General features: G+C 35.9%; 1 protein-coding gene and 1 pseudogene across 3 annotated transcripts in view; one reads left to right on the forward strand and one right to left on the reverse strand.

Annotated features, from left to right (window-relative positions):
* Nucleotides 1-23,887, forward strand: part of GRM1 (glutamate metabotropic receptor 1) — a 401,855-nt gene that overhangs the window by 222,190 nt on the left and 155,778 nt on the right. The gene's annotated exons all lie outside the window — the stretch shown is intronic.
* LOC115296801 lies at nucleotides 16,738-17,137 on the reverse strand (annotated as a pseudogene).

Genomic DNA, 23,887 nt, shown 5'->3' on the forward strand with positions numbered 1-23,887 from the left:
TTGATGAAGTCCCAAGGGTTCATTTTTGCTTTCATTTCCCTTGCCTTTGAGGATGTGTCAAGTAGGAGATTGCTGCGGTGGAGGTCTAGGAGGTTTTTCCCTACTTTCTCCTCGAGGGTTTTGATGGTTTCCTGTCTCACATTCAAGCATGATGTCTTTAAAGCTGTGTTGCTTTGGGGCTAATCCAATAGAACATAAATTGTCTGAAATTACTGACATTCTCTGTGGCACAGCTTTCAATGCCAGGAATTCACATATATCCCTGCTAACTTTGTCCCTAGATAAACTTTCTCAGGCAGTAAACCTGAACTTCACAGCTGAATGTGGGTCCACTATTAAGGAGGCACAGCTTCCCCTCTGGCAAATGGCTGTTTTGTTGGAGCAGATTCAGCAGGGAAATCAGCATGCAAAGCCTGCTAGCCAGGGACACAGAATAACCAAAATCCACTCCTGCCTCAGCAGCTGCCTGCTTTTCCTGAGCGTCTGTTCACCTCTTTGTTTTGTAATTTATCCACAAAGGAATGAGAACACCTGCTTCTCATTACAAGATTGAGATGTTATGGAAGAAAGATGCTATCTACTTAAATACAAAGTTGAGGCAGCATCCATTCTATCGGCACTAATTTCAATCAACAAACAGGACACATAGGAGATACCTGACATGTTATTTCTTTTGATAAACCTATTTTTGAGAATCATCTGGAGACTCAGAGGGAAATAAATAGCCTCTGCCTTTGAGGAGTTCACAGTCTTGTGGGAAGAATCAGAAACGAAATCTTTCTTAAAAGGGAATTAATATTAGATTAGATAAAGGTTTTGGTACCCTTTTAAAATTGGCTCTTGTATATATTAATCTAATTATATCTATCTATATACTTATTTATCTATCCATTTAAATTTTGTTTATAAGCTGTGATTTATATAAACTCTTTTAGTACTTCACATGCATCAAATTGTGACTAGGAGTACTAGTTGACCCCTCTTCCTACCTGACAATGCCTTCCTTTAGGTTCCCAGGGTTCTCCAATCATCTCATCCATACCTGGGTTCTTTCTGCAACCCCAGCTGATTCCCCATCGGCTTGTAGCCTTGTTTTGAATAATTCATCGTAACTCAGTTGTCATTTCTTATGGTAAATTTTCTCTATATTAGGCCTACTCAGCATCTTCATCTCCTGGCAGGGGAGAAAGTTTATGCAGTGATTGAATAAAATACCTATTTTGGGAACCTACAGACAGTAAATGCTCTGTTGCTTTTTTCTCTTTGTTTAATGCTGGAGGGTGTGACTTGTTCAGTAATTGGGATGTTAAGATTAAGAGCCAGGGAAATCTTAGGGCTTATGAAATAATTCTTGGCCAGATTTATGGCAGTATAAGGTAAGAAGTTTCTCATAACAATATTGAGGGGAATGAGGATGTCATAGCTGACATGACTATAAACCAGTAGTGAAAACTTATAGCATTTCTAGGAATAGCTGGAGCACAGTTTCAGGGTCAGACATGAGCACAGTGTGCTCGGGGGTACAGTGACAATGCCATTCTGTCTGGGGTGAAGAGTTCCTGGTAAGATGTGATTATGTCACCTACCATTTATGGTGTGCCTGCCGCGTGTGTAGAACTGGGCAAGTCCACTTACATTTACAACCTCTTTTTTGGACTAAATGTTGTGTTCCACCCTCCAAATTCATATGTTACAACGCTACCACCCCACAAATATAAGGACATCTGGAAAGTAATCAAGTCATGAGGGTGGAGTCTCCATGAAAGGCATCAGTGCCCTTATAAAAGAGATACCAGAGAGCTCCCCCATCCTTTCTGGTGGGGATACAATGAGGAAGTGGCCATCTGCAACCCAATAGAGGGCCCTGCCTAGAACCCAAGCATGCTGATACCTTGATCTCAGACTCTCAGTCTCCAGAACTCTGAGAAATAAATTTCTATTGCTTACAAGCCACCCAGTCTATGGTGTTCTGTTACAACAGTCTGAGCAGCACAGAAAATTATGTTTCGCTCCTAGCAAGTAGTAGAGTCCTGTTTGGTACTCAGCTCTGTCTGCTATGATCTCTCCATGGCAGTATGTTGCCAGGCTTTATAATATCAGAGTGGTGAGGAGGATCAGATGTCAGGGATCCTTGAGAAACAGAGATTAGGACTATGGGAAAAATCTAGTTGACAATAGACAGCAATTTTTAGAAGAACATTTTCTAAAGTGATTGTACCCTGTCTCCGAAGATTCTCAAGCAGTTAAGCATATTTAAATTTTCCTTAATTGACAAGTTTTTTTTTTAATTCAAGTGTTCAGCTACTATAAGTTCACTTGCATAAAATTCCTGGGCTCTGTCCAAATCCTCTTGAATCTGGTGATTATTTTCCTCTATTAATTGCCTGATATGTAGTAGGGATAATAAAGACAATGCGTGATGGCCAGCTTCTACTGTGTTCTTCTATCCTGCAACACTTTGTTATAATGGCTCTATGTCTGAAGGTTTAATATTATTGTCCCTTTCCCAACTCCACTCTTTCAGAAAGAATTTTACAGCATGCTAAATATGAGAGACCCTGAAATGATGCAATCTGAGGTATAAAAAAATGGTTAATGCAAGAAGAGAAATTTTGGGGGGTCACACTAGCATTCTTTACCAATGAGAATACATATGATATGAGTTTATGAGCTTATCATGCTCAATCCTGAAAAGGCCACCTGATCTTCAGATAGAACCAGAGGTAATCCAGAGGTAATCCAGAGGCAGAGGCAACAAACCCTTAGCGGCAATCTAGATCTTCATTAATGTAGGAGGCTTCATTAAAAGGCATATTGAATGCCAGAAATGGATTTATATTAATGAAACTTATCTTAATTAGCACAATGAGTGTTAGTAAATGGGCTTTCACTGATGAAATAAAATGTACTCAAGATATGGATCAGCTAAAACATTTCAGAGACACTCTAAATAGGGAATAAGAATCTAGTAATGGCTATGGTCTGTAGCCTCAAGAAAGTTTCTAGACTCCATTCCTAAATGGTACTCTGTCCAGCCATTGGTTTAGGATAATTACTGCTTTCCTAATGGAAGCCACAGGCAAAACTGAATCCTGTCTCTGGAATGTTCCTATGTCTGCCTTGAGAAATACTCTCAGGCCAGGTCTAATTAGAGCACCTAAAATAAGGCAGAAAACTGGAGAATCTTTTGCCTTAAATAATGTAACACACGAACTATATTGGGCCTTCTTCCTAATAAACATTTATTCAATAAATATCTATGTGTTTGGCAGAAGTAATTAAACTTTAAGTACCTCAGATCTTTAAAGGCCACCGTTATAAGCCAAAAGAACCCAAGAGATCTTAGATCAGTTGACAACAGTTAACCTTCTTTATATTTCAATTACATAATTGGCTATGCAGGCTTTTAGGAATTCAGACCAGTGCTGATAGTTTTTAAATATATATGTATTCTAAGTTCTACTCAACCAGCATAATAAGACTTTTGGATCAAGCTCTTTCCTAGGTTAGCGATGGCTTATTTTTATTTCCTAACCATTCTTACTGATTCTGGTTAATGAGTTCTCATTTGTTTATTAACTTTGGGAAGTAGGAGCAGAACCAAAAATATAGCCATACATACATTCACTAATCATTCTTCTCGCTGTAACCATATCTTGGGGTACTTTCACCTATCACTGATAATTTACAGCAAATAATAATTACAAATTTATTGACTGTGCATGTTTTGCATTTTCTATCCCCAACTTGATTTGTTTGGTTTTTTCTTAATTGATAGCTACTGCCTTTCTTATGAATTATTAATAATAAGAGTGGTTTTGTTGTTTGGTAAAATAGTGCATTATTCTTTTGTTTAAGGTTAATTGTGGTTCCTTGTGTCTTATTCGTGCTTTAACATTTCATAATGAGTAAAAGTAAGCAAACCATTGAAAACAGAAATATAATTGTGTGGGAAGGTAGTTTAAAAAATGATCCACAAATTCCTTTGTGTTTAGGGGAATAAATGGTAATATAAATGTGCAAGAGGTAGGTATAAGGAAAAGAGGAACTGTATCCTCATCAAAAAGCATTTGTAATCATTTTCTTTCTGAGCTATTCAAATAAAACTGACATCTGGGTCCAGTGGATTGCACCAAGAAAAACATTGGAAATGAAATTAGGCTTTCTAAAATTCATTGTTTTTATAAACACCTTAAAAATTGACATTCTTTATGCTTTAAAAATATTTGTCTTAGTTACTGTAAATAATAGTATTAGTATTACCAAAATTGATGTAAATATAGAAATAGGTGGTTTCTAAAGTCCAGAGAATATGTCCAGACTTTGTGCAGACCGAGATAATTATAGCAATATCATAGAGAGTGGTTAAATATTCAAAACTTCCATCTTTCTGTCACAAACATATAGTGAGTGCATTCATTTTCCCAAAATGCCTGCATTGCCTAGTTTCAAGATTAATGTTCATATGACAATTAGTCATTATAATTAAAAATAAAATATAATTGAAAAACCTATAAGGAACAAAATGTTTTGCTAATAGCTAATACAAGTCCAATGTATAAATCTTACAAGATAGAACCTTTTTCTTCAACTGTGTGATATTAGTGGTCTTAGTGCCTTCAAAAGATGTAACTTGTGAATATTTATCTTAGCAATAAACAAGATTTGGTCTAGCTCATTGAATTGTGCTCTGCAAGGCGTGTTTTCATAGCTCAACTTTCCTTAACCTCCCAATGTTCCTCCTGTTAAAACAGCATCTGATGTTAACTTTTCATTTTAATCAAGTCTGAAGTATCTTTATGATTTTTAAATTCTACAAATATTAGAGTCAACAAGAACAAATGAACAGGAGGTCTCTTTTCTTTTTGTGCTTGAAATCTTATTCTGTAAAATTCCAGAAATAAATTCTCAGCTATTGTGAAATATTCCCTATCATTGGTATATGGACCAATTGGCTTTTAACAACTCTGTGACATATGGGTTTGTAGCTGCTGCTCAGGCGATTGTGCCAGAGTAGTTTGCTCTAGCTGAGAGCAATAGCTTTGGTGACAGATTATTTGGCTTGGGAAGGCAGTAGAATTCCTAGATCAGGCTTCTATGGAGGGGCAGGCTCAACAGGGAGCTCACCATCCAGGTGAAAAAGATGACTCTGATATAGCTTTGGAAGGTGGAGCTAATAATCTGTGGGAGTGAGTCTATGGTTGTACTCCTCAGCATAGAGGAGATCAAAGGAGGAATTAGGCTGAGAAACCAAGGGTTAAGTATTGTTTGTTAACAGCTATCCCTAGAATACATGTTTACCATGTTCTGTAACAGTTATATATGTTTTACATCTCTTATTTTTTGATCAATGAAACTTTCAAAATGTCAGAACCGTATTTACTCATTTTGTATATTCAATACATAACACATAATAAATATTTCATATATGTTGTACTTTTATTAAACTGGACATATTAATAAAGGCTCTTTTAGTAATGAACTTATTTGAACTAGTTTAGGTGAAAAAATGAATTTGTAATAAGGGGAAGACCACATCTAGGTATCAGCAAAGTAGCTGGTACCAGGCATATAAATGTCAATAGGATGTTTCCTCATCACCACCCCTCCTCAAATACTTCCCTCTCCCTCTGTGGATAGGTTTCCTCTTCTCCTTTAGCTCACATGGTAGAAGCTCCTTTAGCTCACATGACTGTAAATAAGCACCCATTTACATAATACAGGATCTATCTTCTAGTAAGAAGAGATATCTCTCTCAGCCCCAATTCTAAATTCCCCAAGAAGAGAGGCTGTTTGTTGTGGCTTTGGATCAAGTGTCCATTTATATCTGGCAAGGGTCTTGGGGCCACCTGGCTGCCTGTAACCCAATGAGATAGCTGCATGGATGGGAGAAGCAGGTTTTAGGAAAAGGTAAATGAACGATTCTAAAAGTAGATATTTCACTACTTTAGAAGAATCAACGTTAATGCAGCTTAAGAAATACATTTATATGTGTATATATCATATCATATAAATTTTATCTACATTATACAATGCTATATACTGTATATAATATATAACCAGTTATAACATATATTATAAAATATACTATGTTATATATAATAACGCATAATATGATATAGATGTATATATATAAAATAAAATCAACCTACCTTTAGATACTCATCTTGCTCTTAATAAAGCTGTACAAAAATTACAAGAACCATATGAGGTGTTTCCCTAAGAATCTTTTGTTGGATACAGGGTCTTAAAAATTGGGAGGAAGCATGTCCTCTGTTCTGGTGATGCACAAGGCTCTAGACAAGAGCTTGTTGTTCAATAAAGGCTTCCTCCTTTGCTCCTTCATCCCTTTCTACCTTCCTTTTCCCCCTGCTTCTTATAGGGTAGCCCATAGCAGTGTGGCTGCTTCCGTTTCTAAAAGGCCCTGTTGGTGAAAGAACTTAGGGCTCATGAAAGAAGAGTTGCCAAGGTATGAGAAAAGTTATATACATTATTGCCAAGATAAGTAAATTGGATTGGTGGAAAATATAATAGAGGCAGGCATATAAATGATTCAATGTATTTATTTAAATTTTTCTCTGTATTGAAGACTTTATATACACATTTGCTATACTACACAGGTATTTTGGTATCACCCAGTTTTCTTTTTACATATTTTCTACATATTTAACATTAGGGTTGAGCTCTTATATTGTTCTAGGCACTATTCTAAGCACTTTGCTTATGATGCCATTTAATTAGCATAATAACTTGTACGGTAGGTTGTTAGCCTCTTTTAACAGAGAAGAAAATTGAGTCACAGAGAGGTAAAATAACTTGACCAACATCACACAGCATGCGCTACAGCCAGGACTGAACCCATTTGGTTCCAGAGCTCACCTTAGTGTGCATTCCATATATATTTTGCCTACCTTTTCTGTGCAGGTACCATGCCATGATAAGTTATGTAGCTGAGAAAGTTAAGAAACATATTACTGAACATATTTTAATAAGTGAGAACTATGAAGTTATTATACAAAGGTGAGGAAAAGCATACCATAACTTCCTGTGGGGTTTTTTAATTTTTTTTTTTTAGTTTTGGTGCTAAGGTGACAGATGGAACTATTTTATTTTTATTTTATTTTTATTTTTTTTAATGTTTTATTTTATTTTTGATACAGAGAGAGACAGAGCATGAGAGAGGGAGGCGCAGAGAGAGAAGGAGACACAGAACCGGAAACAGGCTCCAGGTTCTGAGCTAGCTGTTAGCACAGAGTCTGACGCGGGGCTCGAACCCACGAACGTGAGATCTGACCTGAGCCGAAGTCGGAGGCTTAACTGACTGAGCCACCCAGGCACCCCCAGATGGGACTATTTTAGCAAGACAAATGTCTTAAAGAACTTTAGGGTTTCTAACATTTTACTTTCCAGGTTCAGATGCAGTCATTTGATTAATGAAGCACTAGTGTGAGTTTCTTTAATTTCAGGCTTACAAACAAGATCACTGGAAGATAGATGATAAGTTTAAGTAGCAACTATAATAATCATCTATCTCTTTCCAAATAAGAGTATTTATATAATCAGAGAATTGCCTACATTGAAACAGTAAAATTATGTTATGCAACTTTCTTCCTTTACCTTCTCATAATCAGGCAACTTAAATATCAACTCCATACCACTAGCCTTGTTTCTCCAACTCTAAATCTCCATCAGTAAAATAACTTGCAAATTTGTTTCCCAATACTTTTAGCATAGTGCCTTTCTGACCTCAAGATCCCTTTTTGTTCATCCTTGCATTAATTTTATGTTCAGATGTGACTGACATGTTCACAAATGAACAGCCCCTAGAGAAAGTAGGGCTAGAAAGTAGAAGTTATTTGTGACCTAACATGCAAATATTAGAAGTGAAGGACAGACTTGCTGTATATATCTGGCAGGTCTTAGTCAGAAACTACCTTAGGCTAAAAGCAGCAGATGCTCTCTGTTTTCACAGTTGTTCACCAGCATCACATGAAGTAAAGACACCTTGTCTGTCTAATCTTGTCTTAGCATTTGATTGGGGCATACGGATGAAGGCAGCCTTTGTACAGAGTGAGCTTACAAATCAACTCAGATCATATCTCTTATTTACTTTGATACTTCCCATGGCTTCCCATCTCATTCAAAGCTCATGCCCAAATCCTTCATGACCTGGTCTCTGATTGTATTTTTTTTATTAGTTTATTGTCAAATTGGTTTCCATATAACCCAGTGCTCTTCCCCACAAGTGCCCTCCTCCATTACCACTACCTCCCTTCCCCCTCTCCCTCCCCCTTCAACCCTATGACCCAGTAGTAGCACTGCTAGGGATTTACACAAAGGATACAGAAGTGCTCACACATAGGGGCACATGCACCTCAGTGTTCATAGTGGCACTTTCTGCAATAGCCAAATCATGGAAAGAGCCTAAATGTCCATCACCTGATGAATGGATCAAGAAGATATGGGATATATATATATATATATATATATATATATATATATATATATACACACACACACACACACACACACACACAATGGAGTATTACACGGCAACGAGAAAGAATGAAATATGGCCATTTGTGGCAAAGTGGATAGACCTCGAGGGTGTCATGTTAAGTGAAATAAGTCAGGTGAAGAAGGTCAGATACCTTATGTTTGCACTCATATGTCTAACAGGAGAAACCTAATGGAGGACCAGGGGGAGGGGAAGGGGGAAAAAGAGTTGGGGAGAGAGAGGGATGCAAAACCTGAAAGACTATTGAATTCTTCTGATTGTATCTTTTAACCCTGATCCTAGTCACTCTTTCTTGATTTTGTCCAGTGTATTCCTACATGGGTACCTTTGGATTTATAGTTACCTCTGCCTGAAATGTTCTTCCATAGATATTCCCAAGGCTCATATCTTCCCCTCCTTTATGTCCTTCCTCAAATGCATCTTAGTGAAACTTTCTCTTACTACCTTAATAGAAATTTCATCCCCCCCCTCTCTAATACTTCTTTCTTTTTTTTCCCTAAGAAGTTATATATATCTTACTTTTGATATATTTTACTACACTTCCTTATTGATTATTTCGTGTTGTGAAGTTAAATTTTTTGTCTGTTTTGCTCACTGGCATATTCTCAGAGTGTAGAATATTGCCTCAGTAAAATACTTGTTGAATAAATGAACAAGAACAGACAGTACATACAAAAAATAGAGATAACAAAGGACAGTGTGATTAACTTCCTGGAGGAGGTAACATCAACACTGGGTTTTTAAGGACTAATAAGATTTTTCCAGGAGGACAAATTTGAAGGAGTTCATTCCACATAATTAAAAGATTGTACCATATGTAATAACACAGATATAAAACCATATAATGTGTTCGAAAAACCTCATGCTTTAAAATATTCATGAATATTAATATGTATTAAAATAAAAATATTATAACCTATTCTTTAAATAATGGAAAGCCCACAAAAAGTTTCAAACATTAATGACAGAGAATCATCATTCTGAAAGCATGGAAAACATGGGTTTGAAGAAATTGAAGTCTGACTTAGGAATACAAGTTAAAGGCCTTATTAATAATGCAGGCTAATAAAGATGGGAGACTGTATCATAGATTGTGTATAAAAAAAGGAGGAGTGGTCACAAAAATAATTAACAAGAATAAATGATTAAGTGTATATGTTTGAGGGGGAGGAGATTTAGAGGAATGGAGAGAACTTATAATGTTGATGAAGAATACTGTTGTTTGGCTGACTTATCCAGTCTGTCTGTTTGTTGACACTGATGCAGTCCTTAGGATAATTCTTGAGCTGTTCATCTTCATTTGATAGATCTTGAGAGTTTCAGAACTCTGGTTTATAGTTAATGGGATGCAACTAATAGGATAAAGAGCGTTCTTAAAAGCAATGGAAATATCAACAAAACAGTCTAAGCTGTATTTTCTCAACATGCATAATTTTAAAACTTTCTGTAAATCTCCAAACTGCTGAACTTTGTCTTGAAGTTAATAGAAAACTATTGATTCTGATTCACTCAAATAAAATAAGAACTATTGTCTGACAAATCTTCCACATAAAATTATTCTGCATATGAAATATATCACTGTTTGCTATTGCCAGCTCAGTGTGCATTATTTAATAGAAAGAGAATAAACTTTAAGTCTCAGTGACCTGGTCTGAATTCCACACCCACCAGAGACCTTTGACAAAATTACCAGATAACCATGAATATTACTTTTCTCATTAGTAAAGTAAAAATAATGCATATATCACAGGATAATGTTGAGGTTTAAGTGAAACAACACATATGTATAAGTGTAGGATCCTTCAATTAGAATAACAAAAATTGACTCCAGTTAATGAGAAAAAAAGGATTTATCAGAAAGAAGTCAGGACTTAAAATATTGACAAGAATCTAGAGAATGAGCAGCAATGGGCAGAAACTAAGTTAGCAGGAACCCCAGAAATGGTCTCCTAATCTAAACAATGCAGTATGGATGTCACCATTAGAAGGGGTGTGTGCCACTTATTTATATTTTTCATACTTTGTGACCTACTTGAGGCTCTAAGTTTCAGGAAAGTGTATCTTGTTAGCTGATTTGACTTGTCTCAGCTTCCATAATAGGAAGCTGATTTAGGAATTTCTTTTAATCTAAAAATTTCTATCTCAAGACTTCAAAAGGAAATTAGGATGCTGGGAAAAGTAGAATGTATTTTTGATAGCTGGAAACATTAAACTGATGACTTTGGAGATGTTTTGCCCATAATCCACAGCAAAATAATACATTTGATAACATGACCTGGATTCACAGATGGGTATGTATGTGTGTAGTTATGTGTAACTGAGACAAAAGTTTCTCTAAACCAAACTTTTCTTAGCATATGTGTGGTACTCTGTTTCACTTTATTTTATTCTACTTAACTTTTAAAAGCCTGGGTCATGGGCCATCAAGTTGATTTCATGACTTATGAATGAGTTTCAATGCACAGGCCAAAGCCATTTATTAAACTGTGCATAATATCAGCAAATTGTAAGCATTCTGTAAATGTAAAATTCTCTCATGCCACCTTTTTCCCTTTATTCTACCTCCCACTTTCCCATCAAATAAAATTTCATACAGTGGTTGAATGACAAAACAGCTGAAGTCTCCTTCATTTTGTTGACCTAAAGACATAGTTAATCATATTTTCCTAACCAATGGAATTGTTTTAAAAATTCATGAAGTTGGGCATGCCTGGGTGGCTCAGTCAGTTGAGCGTTTGACTCTTGACTTTGGCTCAGGTCATGATCTTGCAGTTTGTGGGATCTAGCCATCCATTGGGCTCTGTGCTGACAGCATGGAGTCTGCTTGGGATTCGCTCTCGCCCTCTCTATGTCCCTCCCACCTCATGCTATCTCTGTCTCTCTCAAAATAAGTAAATAAACTTTTAAAAAAGATCAGGAAGTTTAACATATGGAATATAAAGGAAAACAGTATAGAAGAAGTAGTTAAATTAAGAGAATAAGGTGTGATTTAAGCCTCAGCAAAACTAGGATTTCCTTTTTGAAATCAAATGGAATAATTTCCCTACATATGGCATCTGTTTTTGCTTTCTGGTATATGACTTTGAAATTAAGCACAACTTTTCTCAGTTTTCTTGTATTGAAAGAGCTATTTGGTCTTTTTTCAGTACGAAAATATTTTGATGTAAAATAATAGGTTCATTGGTGGGAGGGCAGTTAGTAGCTTGAATTAGTAAAGTAATTGACTCAATGCTTTATTTCATTTTTATGTGTATGTGGTCAGTCAGCAGCCAAAGCATTAGATTTTAGGTTTGAATCTGTGTATATGGTTCAGACACAAGAAAATTATAGGTTTACAGTGTTATGAGTTACTTTTTGGTCACTGTGTATTATTTCAACCATGTCAAAAGAGTATCTTTTCCCCAACTGACTGGATCAACAACACATCCATACTAGCTTGCCTCACCCCTTTTCCAAGGAGAATTGTGGCAATCCCCCCTGGATTGAAGCCTTCAGTGCTCAATCTATCCTTGACAAATCCTGAGTGGTTTTTCTAATTTATGTTTGAGGTGTATCTAGTTGAGACTCATCTATTTCTCTACCTTCAAATAACAGTGTGTCTCTTCGCCAGAAGGTCTCTGATTTTAAGGTAGATTGTTTCTCAGTCTCTTTTCTTCTTGCCTCTTCTGGAACCTAAGCCCCTAAATTTGTTCTTTCTCATCTGTGTCTTCAAATTGTCCTTATCCGCTGGAAGTGTCTTCTCTTTTTATAAACATTCCCAGATACCCTAAAAAACTACCCAAAACATCTTTGCGCAACATTCCAATTTTCATAAGCTTCCATACTGTAACTCTCCTTTACTTCAAATGACACATTTCTTGAAAATGTATTCTTGTTGCTTCTACTTCCTACTTTTTCTTTCCTGTGTCTCTAATCAAGCTTTCACGCCACCAGTCTACTGAAACCATCTGAGTCTTCAGAGCAAGACTATCCAGGAGGTATTTTGTTTAAGGTGGTTTCCCTCACAAAGCCCTCTTCTAGTTCCTTGACTCCTTACCAGGTTCCTTGTCTGCAAGCTCTACCCTGAAGAAGACGCATTTTCCAGAGCCATATCTTGACATCTCTTGGCATAGTAGTTGGGGAGAAAACTGTGGAACCATATCACATTAGATACAGTTTGGAGTCTGTCCTATAAGCTGTGCCATCTTGCCCAATTTACTCATTTTTTTCAACCTTGTAAATGAAAATAATAACAGTTCCTATATCTTAGAGTTTCTTGAATATTGGATGATACACTGTGAGTAAAGTGTTTAGGGAGGGTTTTTTTTTTCTGGTAATAAATGTTAGCTATCATTCCTCCTACCCCAAGAAAATAGAAGCCATTTTATTGGGGATGAGGGAATACTTTGCCAAGTTCCCATAAAGACAACTCCTCTATATTACCTGTGTAGACTTCTGTCTGACTCTTCAGTCCTTCCCTCAGTGTATTAGGAGAAAGGGCCCTAGTTTTAATTTAAACCCCTCCATCTTCTTTTCTCTTTTACACCACAAGTTTTGTAGGGCAGTCTGGAGTGGCCAAGTTTATTATATGCTAGGGTTCCATGTTAAGAAGTCTGTCATTGCTGCATCCCTAAGCCATGACCTCCAATACATATTATTCCCATCTTCCATCTCCTTTATCAATTTCAGTTGATCCAGAGATTAGCCAGAGAAAAGAGCATGACAATTCATTGGGTGCCTTCAAACCTCAACACATTTTTTTTCTATTATATTTGATTCTAAATTCCAGGCTTTCTCTGCTGTAATCCATTCTATATATTACTGCCTGTAATTTTCCTAATAAAAGCTCTTATGGTGTCCTTTCTTTTACAACAACTACAGTTGCTCTCCATTATTTATAAAATTGTGTGTGGATTTTACTGAAAAATTCATGGTCCCACACAGCATGGTTTGATTCTCCCACTGCTGCTTTTGTGTTACTTAGTGCTCCAGATGAACTAGACTTTTCCCTAAACAGCATATAAGTTTTCTGCCTCTGTGACTTGGCATATGATGTTTTTTTGATCTAGAATAGTGTCTGATCTTTTTTTATTTTTTGAAATTCTAGTAATATTCCAAGACCATCCCCAGTGTCATCTTTTCAGTAAACACTTTCTTGCGCCTCCAATCTTATATAATTTATTCCTTCTTCTGTATGTATTTTTAAATTCTCTTTATAGCACATTCTTCTAATTTTAAATTTATAATGAGGTTGTTTCATTTTGCCTTGTACAATAAGATCACAACATGTTTAAGAGCAGGAGCTACAGCCTCTTCTTTTTAAAATCATTAGTTTCTATTGAGCATTAAGCACTTCTCTAGTTACCTAGTGCTCAATATATACTTTGTGATTTAATCGAAACTAATATATAATACAGGGTACACATTGGATATATTTTCTAACTATTCTTTTTTAATGTTGATTTATTTATTTTGAGAGTAAGAGAGAGAGAGAGAGAGAGTACAAGTTTGGGAGTGCAGAGAGAGAGAGAGAGAGAGAGAGAGAGAGAGAGGGAGAAAGAGAATCCCAAGCAGGCTCTGCACTGTCAGAACAGAGCCTGATGTGGGGCTCCATCTCACAAACCATGAGATCATGACCTAAGCTGATATCAAGAATTGGACACTTAACCAACTGAGCCACCTGTTCTTTTGTTAAAGTAGTTTTTTGCCCCAAGAAGATAACTGTGATTTTAGCTGCAGTAATAAGCCATTTCTTAACTAAATGGTATGGTGGTTACAGTTGTGAGAGCAATTTTCTTGAAGTTTTCAGGTTGAAAATGTTGATCAAGGTCCTAAAACTTACAGTGGAATTAAAGGCAAAAGGTGGCCTTGGAACACTGTAACAGGTAATTATCAAGGCAGGAGTGAGATTCATGCAAAATTTTCATCGAAATGAGTCCCTGGACATCAAATAAAGTCGTGGTCTGCTTATTTTCTTTAATTTATTCCATAAAATATTTTTTCATGCAACTCTATGCACCAGGCTTTGAGCTAGGCATACTATGTATTCAAAACCTAATTTAGGAAGACAGTAATATCAAAGATTTATAGTCTGTTATATTTGAGAAGCCTTTTATGATACTTTGCTTTTTCCATCATAAATGTATTGTTTCTCTTCTCTGTCTTTCCTTCTTTATCTCAATTCCCTTCTTCCCTTTTGTTTCTAAGTTCTTTTAAAAATGATCCTACCCTCTTCCTACATATTTTAATTTATTCTTGACTTAGCTATTTGTGGATTTGTTCCACCAAAACGTTTCACCTGATTGACATCAGAGAGATCACTGGAACCAAATAGCTTACACATAGACCTCACTAACGCAAGGCAGGAATAAAATCCACGAGAGAAAGGGCCATACTTCTCATATGTGGTATTGTAGCCCCACATCACAATCTGCATTGGAATAGTAGATATAGTTGCTGAATGAATAAATTAACGATAATTCTACTACATGAAGGAGACCTCCATCACATCTAGAAAAATGAAAGCTTCTTGCCCTCGCTGTACTGAGAGCTGATGAAGGTTCTTCTGTCCAAGCTCTCACCAACTGTCTCTCCAACAAAGTTTGCTGACCTCGTTACCTGGGCATGCTTGTGATTAAAGGTTAGTGCTTCTAGAGAGCTCTTTCCCTCCCATCTCTTTTCTTTGCTCACTTTTATTTAACTCATCCATCAGATTCTAGCTTAGACTATTTCTTTCCATAAAATTCAAATCTAGGATAAGTGTCTGATCTTAGAGAACATTGCATTTTTCCAGTCACCATGCTTATCATACAGTTTTAAAATTGTTTATTTCTCCATTTACTGTTATTTGCATTTGACCAGGGACATGTATGCCTTGTTCACAACTGTATTTTCAATATCTAAATATTCTACTTGGTAGAGACACCAAGTGAAAGACATTAAATGAAATATTTAAGTGGATCTCTGGTTTAACCTGGCTAGTCATCTGAACTCTTCTGAAGAACTAATGAAATCCCAGGGCTCCTGACAAAGTCAATGTCACTGGAAGTCTGGTTTGAATAGGGGAGGGGGCGCCTGGGTGGCTCAGTCACTTAGGCATCCAGCTTCGGCTCAGGTCATGATCTCACTGTTCATGGGTTCACAAATAATTTAAATAAAAAGCCAGTATTGAAAACTATCAGTGAATGTGATCATTTAATCTCATTTTGGGGGAATAGGCTTGAGATGGCCTCCCAAAATACAGAGAGAAAAGCAAATAAATAAAAGTGATGAGAAAAGAGACTACAGAAATGGGAAACAACCAGAAAAACACATGCATACCAAGAATTACAGGTGCTCTCATGACAGAGGCCAAGGCCATTAAAATAAAGTAATTATTTACAGAATAATTGAAAAAAATCTTTGGTTACAAAGAAAGGACTCATTGAAAGGGCATGCCATACTTAAAATAAAATTAGTAAAAAAAAAAAGAGGCATTTAGACACATCATTGCAGTGTTTATGAACTTCAAAAGTATAAAATATTCTTATGAATCAATAAGCAAGAATCAGAAAACAGAAACAAAAAGAAAAAAGAAAAATGGCCCCAAAGGTGTAAACTTGGGCTAGCTTCAGATTTTTATGACAGGAGAAAATTTTAAACTGTCCATAGAATTTTGTGGAAGACAGTATGTTATCTGTGACCAACCAAGATGTTGCCCTCAGGTGAAGGCAATAGAAAAAACATTTTAATTTAAGATCTTAAGAGCCCGTTGAAGAATTATACAAATATACTCTCCATCTGTCTAGATTTAATAGCCATTAAATTTTTATCTCACAGCATAAGCCAAATACATTTTAGATAGATTAAATGATATGTGTGTGTCTATATATATTTATAATTTACATTATATATGTTATATTAACAGTACACTGAAAGGTAATATAAATATTTCAAAGTAATGGCATGAATCAAAAAGGAATATATTTATAAAATTGGCTCCTTAAATATCTTTTGCCTGCAGAAATCATGATAGACCAAATTTTGTTTTTTTATTATTTTTTTAGCACAAGCACATTGATTTATTAACCAAATGGATTATCATAATTAAGCCAACACTTTGAAATAGTTGCATGTAAAGTGTTTACGATAAAGATAATTGAACGCAGAAATGAAAAATAAAAGCAGTACGGAGATTTGCTCATTGACGTGAGCTTGTTCATCCTCCCAACTAATTCCTGTCCAAAATGATGATGGAATTTTTACTCTACCTTTTCATAGACTAAAGTACAGGTGACATTGCCCATGGCGCCTTCCACCACTAGTTTCCCATTTTGCAATTTTCTTGTTATGCTTTCCTTCCCATCCCATTCCTAATGTTGAACCGATGCCCTGTTAGTAAAGTTGCAGACAGTCTGAGTTTTTCTATCAGCTGTAGCTTCTTCAAACTTCTTCCCAAGTTTCATGAAAACTGTGTTGTTTTCAAAGTGTTCTCGGTTTTTATGATGAGGTTTTTGCCATCAGAAGAGATGACACAATCTGGTTTGGCCATTGCACCCACTTTTCACAGAACATCCCCCCTCCTACTTCCTTCTTGTATTTGTCAAAGCCTTTGCTCTTCACTAAGCTCCATCTTCCTACCACTTGCTGAATGGTGGCCATGGTGGGCGCTGGTGGGATGATAGACCAAATTTAAAAAGAAACAACAAACTAGGAGAATATTCTCAACATACATAATAGATACATGTTTATATGTATATGTGTGCATACACACACACTGTAATGTAACAAATATGAAACAGATATGGGAAAATGACATAAACAGATAATTAGCAAAAGTATATTAATTTAATGTTTATTTTTGAGTGAATGTGTAAGCAAAATGTTTTATGTACTTTTTTCCAGATTTAGTAGGACATAACTCCATATATATAGACATATATCACCATATAAGTTTAAGGTGTACAATGTACTGATTTGATACATTAATATATTGTGAAATGATTACAACAGTAGGGTTAATTAACACCTGTATCACCTCAGATAATTACCATTTCTTTATTTCAAGTATATAACACAGAATTGTTAAGTATAATCACTATGGCATATGCTAGAGTCCCAAAACTTACTCATCTTGTAACTAAATGTTTGCACCCTTTAATCAACATGTTTTCCCCACATCCAGGCCCCACTGTTCTACTTTATGTTTCTAGGAGTTTGACTTTTTTATATTCCACATATGTGCAATCATATGGTATTTGTCTTTGTCTGGCTTATTTTACTTAGCATAATGCCCTCAAGGTCCATCAGTTCTTTTGCAAATATATTTCCTTCTTTTTTATGGCTGAATAATATTCCCTTCTGTATATATAGCACGTCTACTTTACTCATCCATGGATGGATATTTAAGTTGTTTTTACATCTTGGCTATTGTGAGAAATGCTGCAATGAACATCAGAGTAAAGATACCTATTTGAAATACTGATTTGACTTCCTTTTGATATATACACAGAAGTAGGATTGCTTAATCCTATGGTAGTTCTATCTTTAATTTTTCTGAGAAAACTTCATTCTGTTTTACATAGCGGCTGTACCAATTTACATTCCCACAAATGGTATACAAAGATTCCCTTTTCTCCACACTCATGCTAATATTTGCTGTGTCTTATCTTTTTGATAATAGCCATTCTAAACAGGTATAAGGTGATATCCCACTGTAGTTTTGATATGCATTTCCCTATGATTACTGATGCTGAGAAATTTTTTCATGTATCCAATGGAAATTTGTATGTCTTTGGAAAAATTGATTATTTGGTTTCTCTGCCCATTATTTAATTGGACTGTTTGGTATTTTTGCTCTTGAGTTATCTGAGTTACTTATATATTTTGAATATTAACCCCTATCACATACATGATTTCCAAATTTTTTTCCTATTTCATAGGTTCCCTTTTCTTTTGGTGATTGTTTCTTTTGCTGTACAGAAGCTTTTTAGTTTGATGTAGTTCCAGTTGTTGGCTTTTGCTTTTGTTTCATGTACTTTTGGTATCATATCCAAAAATCGTTACCAAGACTGAGAGAGAAATGGACCTCTTTTTTAAAAAAATTTAATGTTTATTTATTTTTGAGAGAGACAGCAAGGAAAGGGCAGAGAAAGAAACAGAGACACAGAATCTGAAGCAGGCTCCAGGCTCTGAGCTGTCAGCACAAAGCCTGATGTGGGGCTTGAACCCACAGCTGTGAGAGCCAAAATCAGATGCTTAACTGACTGAGCTACCAGGCCCAAGAATTGGACCTCTTTGAAAACATCCTACACAGCTGGAGAAGCTGGGTGCTCAATCACATGCTCGTACTTTCTCTTTGTGGGAAAAATAATGGTTTGAGAAGATCTTTCTTGGCCCCGCACCGTGCACCTTGGAAGAGGGCTGATGCAGATAAAGTCCAACTGTTCTTCTCTCCCTCTCCAGTGCAAACAAACGTGTGTGTGTGTGTGTGTGTGTGTGTGTGTGTGTGTGTTTGTGATCAGTATGCCAGAACTTTGCTCAAAACCTGGACTTCCACAAAGGCTCTCTTATCCATGGGTGATTGTCTAAGACAGTTTTTTCTGGGGGCTTCTGGACCACAGCTGAGAAAAGCCGGAGCTGCTTTGTGTGCCACTGCAGTGTCCACAGTCAAGACCGAGGTCTATCTGCCTATTACCTAATGCATAAGTAGGCAAGGTTCTTCCCGGGTCCCTTGGTATAGAGTGCTGGATGCCATACCTCCCACAAAAGTACTTTCTTCCATGAATGGATGCCAAGTTTTTGTTGTTGGGTGTGGACACAAACCTGATACGTGTTTTCAGCCATGTTGCTGATATTACTCTCCATATATATGTGTATATAAATATGTGTGTGTGTGTAGAATTTAATTAATAAGAAAGGCAAATTAAAGCAGTTATCTGATACATTCTTTAACCCATCAAATTACAAAAGATTAAGACAAATATCAACATGATATTTCTCCATACTGGACACCGCAAGTAGATGAACAATCTCAGAAACTGTTAAATGTGTGAATGGCTATAATATTCTGGAAAGCAAACTACCAATGTGTATTAAGAATGTCTAAAAAGTTTATTTCTTTTGATTCAGTACTTCCCCTTCTTACTCTATTCTTAGAAAATATTTAAGGATACTGACTGAGATATAAGAAAAAGGATGTTCACTTCATATTACTTGCAGTAGAAGAAAAATGTAAAAAACAGCAAAAATGTCTAGCTATTGGGCAGTAAAAATATTTCTGTTCTATACATAAAATATTTAAAAATGACTTTTCATGATGTGGAGTATATTTTTATTATGTAATCATAAAACATTGAATAGAAATTATTATTATATTTTTAGTTTTGTGAGTAGATATATATATGTGAAATAATATTGGAAAAAAATTAACCAAACATAATACTATTATTGTCTAGATGGTGGGATTAATTAGTTAACTCATATAATCTTCTCTATAGCTTTATATATAACATTTTAAATACATGATCAAAAGTTAACAAAATAGTGGGGAAGGGTTATTTAGTAAACAGTGTACTGAGAAATAGCAACTTAGAAACACGTCAAATTAGATTTTTAACTTACCTTGCACACAAGCATAAATTTCCTTATTGCTTTAACATGATTGTCTGTCTATGTTTATGCCTGGACCATGGCCTTTGGCATCCCAATTTTTTTTGTATCTCAATGATTAAAATTTGTACATTGTTTTGGGAACAAAATGACAAACTTTCTGGGCTAGTTTAATGTAGTTTCACAAAAACTAAGCACACAGTTACAGAAATATGAAGTCTTCCATTTATACTTGTATCATTTTCTCATGAGAAAAGAAAAGAAGTAGGTCAATGCATAAATTCTTAGCTTCTTGCTATAATGCCATTACAAATCAATTTGAAAGAATGTGCAATTCTTATACTCTAGGGACTACTCAGCAGTTATATTACTTCAGAATTCTGTTTTTTTATACAATGTGTACTCACTGGAGAGTTAAGTAATGTTAAATAAATTAGCATCTTAATGAAAACTGTATATTAATACGGTTCCTGTTCCTAAGTAGTAATTTAATTCCAGTAAATCAAGGAATTCAATTTTTGCTAAATAAATATCATTGTCTTGAAAAATACAATGCTGCAACTAAGCATTTGATGTACTCCCTGATATTTAGAGATAGCCATTATTAAGGAGAAAATGTATTCATTTAAAAAACTATATGGTTTGGAAATTTTGTTTATTGTCCAATCGGGCAAATTAGAGAGGCATATTCAATGCTCTCAAGCAAGTTGTTAGATGATCCAGTTTAGCTATAGAATGTAGTCATTCTATACTGGCTCAAGTAGTATAATTTTAATAGTTCTATCATAAATTTATTTAAAAGATGTAGCCCAACCATAAATAATAAGGGTAAGATTCTTACCACACAGTACAATGGTTAGAGGCTAGTTTTTGTTTTCTTTTTTAAAGTTTATTTATTTATTTTGAAAGAGAGAGAGAGAAAGAGAGAGAGAGAGAGAGAGAGAGAGAGAGAGAGAGAGAGAAAGTAAGTGTAAGTGGGGGAGAGAGGCAGAGAGAGAGAGAGAGAGAGAGAGAGAGAGAGAGAGAGAGAGAGAGACAGTGATATAGAGACTCCCAAGCAGACTCCATGCTGTCAACACAGAGCCAGACATGGGGCTTGATCCTAGGAACCTCTGATCCTAGGAACCATGACCTGATATGAAATCAGGAGTCCAAGGCTCAACTGACTGAGTGACTCAGGTGCCCCTAGAGGATAGTTTTTAAACACCATATACAAAAATAAACTCAAAATGGTTGAAAGACCTAAATGTAAAATTGGGAACCATCAAAATCCTAGAGGAAAAAAATAGGCAGCAACTTCTTTGACCTTGGCCACAGCACTTATTACTAGACATGGCTTCAAAGGCAAGAGAAACAAAAACAAAAATTAACTATTGAGAGTTCATCAAGATGAAAAGCTTCTGCAGAGCAAAGGAAACAATCACCAAAACTAAAAAGCAACTGACAAAATCAGAGAAGATATTTGCAAATGACATATCAGATAAAGGGTTAGTATCCAAAAATCTATAAAGACCTTATCAAACTCAACACCCAAAGTCAAATAATCCAGTGAAGAAATGGGCAAAAGACATGAGCAGACACTTTTCCAAAGATATCCAGCTGGCTAACAGACACATGAAAAGATGCTAAATATCATTCATTGTCAGAGAAATACAAAGCAAAATCACAGTGAGATACTACCTCACACCTGTCAGAATGGATAAAATTAACAACTCAGGAAACAACAGATTCAATGAGGATGTGGAGAAAAGAGAATACTTTTGCATTGCTGGTGGAAATGCAAACTGGTGCAGCCACTTTGGAAAACAGTATGGAAATTTCTCAAAAAATTAAAAATAGAGCTACCCTATGACCCAGCAATTGTATGTTAGGTATTTGTCTAAAGGATATGAAAATACTGATTTGAAGGGGCACATTCACCTCAATGCCTATAGCAACACTACCAACAATAGCCAAATTATGGAAAGTGCCCAATGTCTATTGACTGACAAATGGATAAAGAAGATGTGATATATATATATATAGTGGAATACTACTTGGCAATGAAGAGGAATGAAAATCTTGCCATTTGCAACAACATGGATGAAACAACATGTACTGGCCCTCACGGCTATGATTTTTTATAATGAAAGGATACAAAGCAAATCAGCAAAGGGAAAAAGCACATGAGACAACGTTGGGAGAATCCAGGCATGTGTTAAGAATGCCTTTAGGGGTGCCTGGGTGGCTCAGTTGGTTATGTTTCTGAATTTGCCTCAGGTCATGATCTCATGGTTTGTGGGTTTGAGCCCGGATCAGGTTCTGTGCTAATAGCTCAGAGCCTGGTGCCTGTTTCAGATCATGTGTCTCCCTCTCTCTCTGCCTCTCCCCAGTTCACATTCTGTCTCTGTCTCAAAAAATAAATAAACTATAAAAAATGTCTTAAAAATTTTAAGAATTACTTAAATATTTCAAATATATAGACAACTCAGAAACAAATGTAACAAATATCCATGTAACCACCAGTCATATTTAACAAATGTTATCATATTGCCATTTTGATTTCAGTTTTAAAGCTATTTCCCTGATTAATAGCCAGTTCAGTTGTTACTTCCCCAGAGCTGGATCATGATGTAGCTCACTTCCAAGGGCACTATTCCTGTGAAATACAGTGCAAATGGGGTCATGGAGATGAGCAATGTTGCAGTTCTGACCTTGGATTGGCCACTATCTGAGAGTTGGTATGAACTTTTCCTGACAGGGCTTTTATATTTTTACTACATGTGTATAAACCCACAAATAATTTATAGCATTATTTTTAAATTTTCAAAGATATACATAAATGCTACCTTTGTAGCTAAATCTAAGGAAATATTTTCAGTGTTCGTATCATTTGACCTCTTCGTGGCATTTGATTCAATGGACCACTTCCTTCTTTAAACTCCGTCTTGAGCACATTTAGCACCAATCTATTCACCTGTTCCATCTTTCCATTCAATTAATAAAGTCTACTTCCTTGACTCTTCAAATCCTTTGTGCCTTTTTTGGCTACACCCAATCTCATAGGATTTTATTCATACCCATGTATTCTAGTAGTACCTTACTTAGATGGTGATGACTGCCTCGTTAGGATCTTCATTCCTGGCTTTATGCCTTCACTAATATCCTTATGAGATTAATCAGTGAGTACATGAACTGTGATAAGGTCCATATCAGGCACATTTTCTATACTTTGTTTTAAGTCATAGGTTACATAATCAGTTGAGAAACAGAATAAACCTATAATTCTTAAGTTTATTTTTATTTTGGTGCTATATTTTTCAATTTGCAAGGTTGTAATCTTATTATCACTCCTCTCAGATACACTTCTCTTGTTTTAATCCCAGGAAATGGCATTAATCATCCAACCAGAATGAACTAGCTACCATTCTTAACTCTTTTCTTTACATTACTACCAACACCTAATCACTGAACTCCCTCTTTCACACCTCTGCAATCATTCAATTACTTCCAACCATATTCCCACTGACCTAGTAAAGAATCTTCCTAGTTCTCATCTGTACTATTCTCTCTTTGTAACTTGTTTTCCTTGTGCTAGTCTCACAATGTGCGCTCCTCCAGCAAGTCATTCTCCCTGTGCCTCCAGAGCGATCTTATTAGAATACAACTCTGCTCATGTCATGCACCCCAATCCCCAACCTCTTACTTCCTGTGATAACTTCCTTCCTATTCGTGTCTCTCTGTTGAATAACTCTCCAAGCATTCAAGATATAGAGCACACTCCATAGCAGGACCTTTGAAGCCTTTGGCATTCTGACACAG

Source organism: Suricata suricatta, chromosome 7 (genome assembly GCF_006229205.1).
Source record: "Suricata suricatta isolate VVHF042 chromosome 7, meerkat_22Aug2017_6uvM2_HiC, whole genome shotgun sequence".
In the NCBI taxonomy this organism is placed as follows: domain Eukaryota; kingdom Metazoa; phylum Chordata; class Mammalia; order Carnivora; family Herpestidae; genus Suricata; species Suricata suricatta.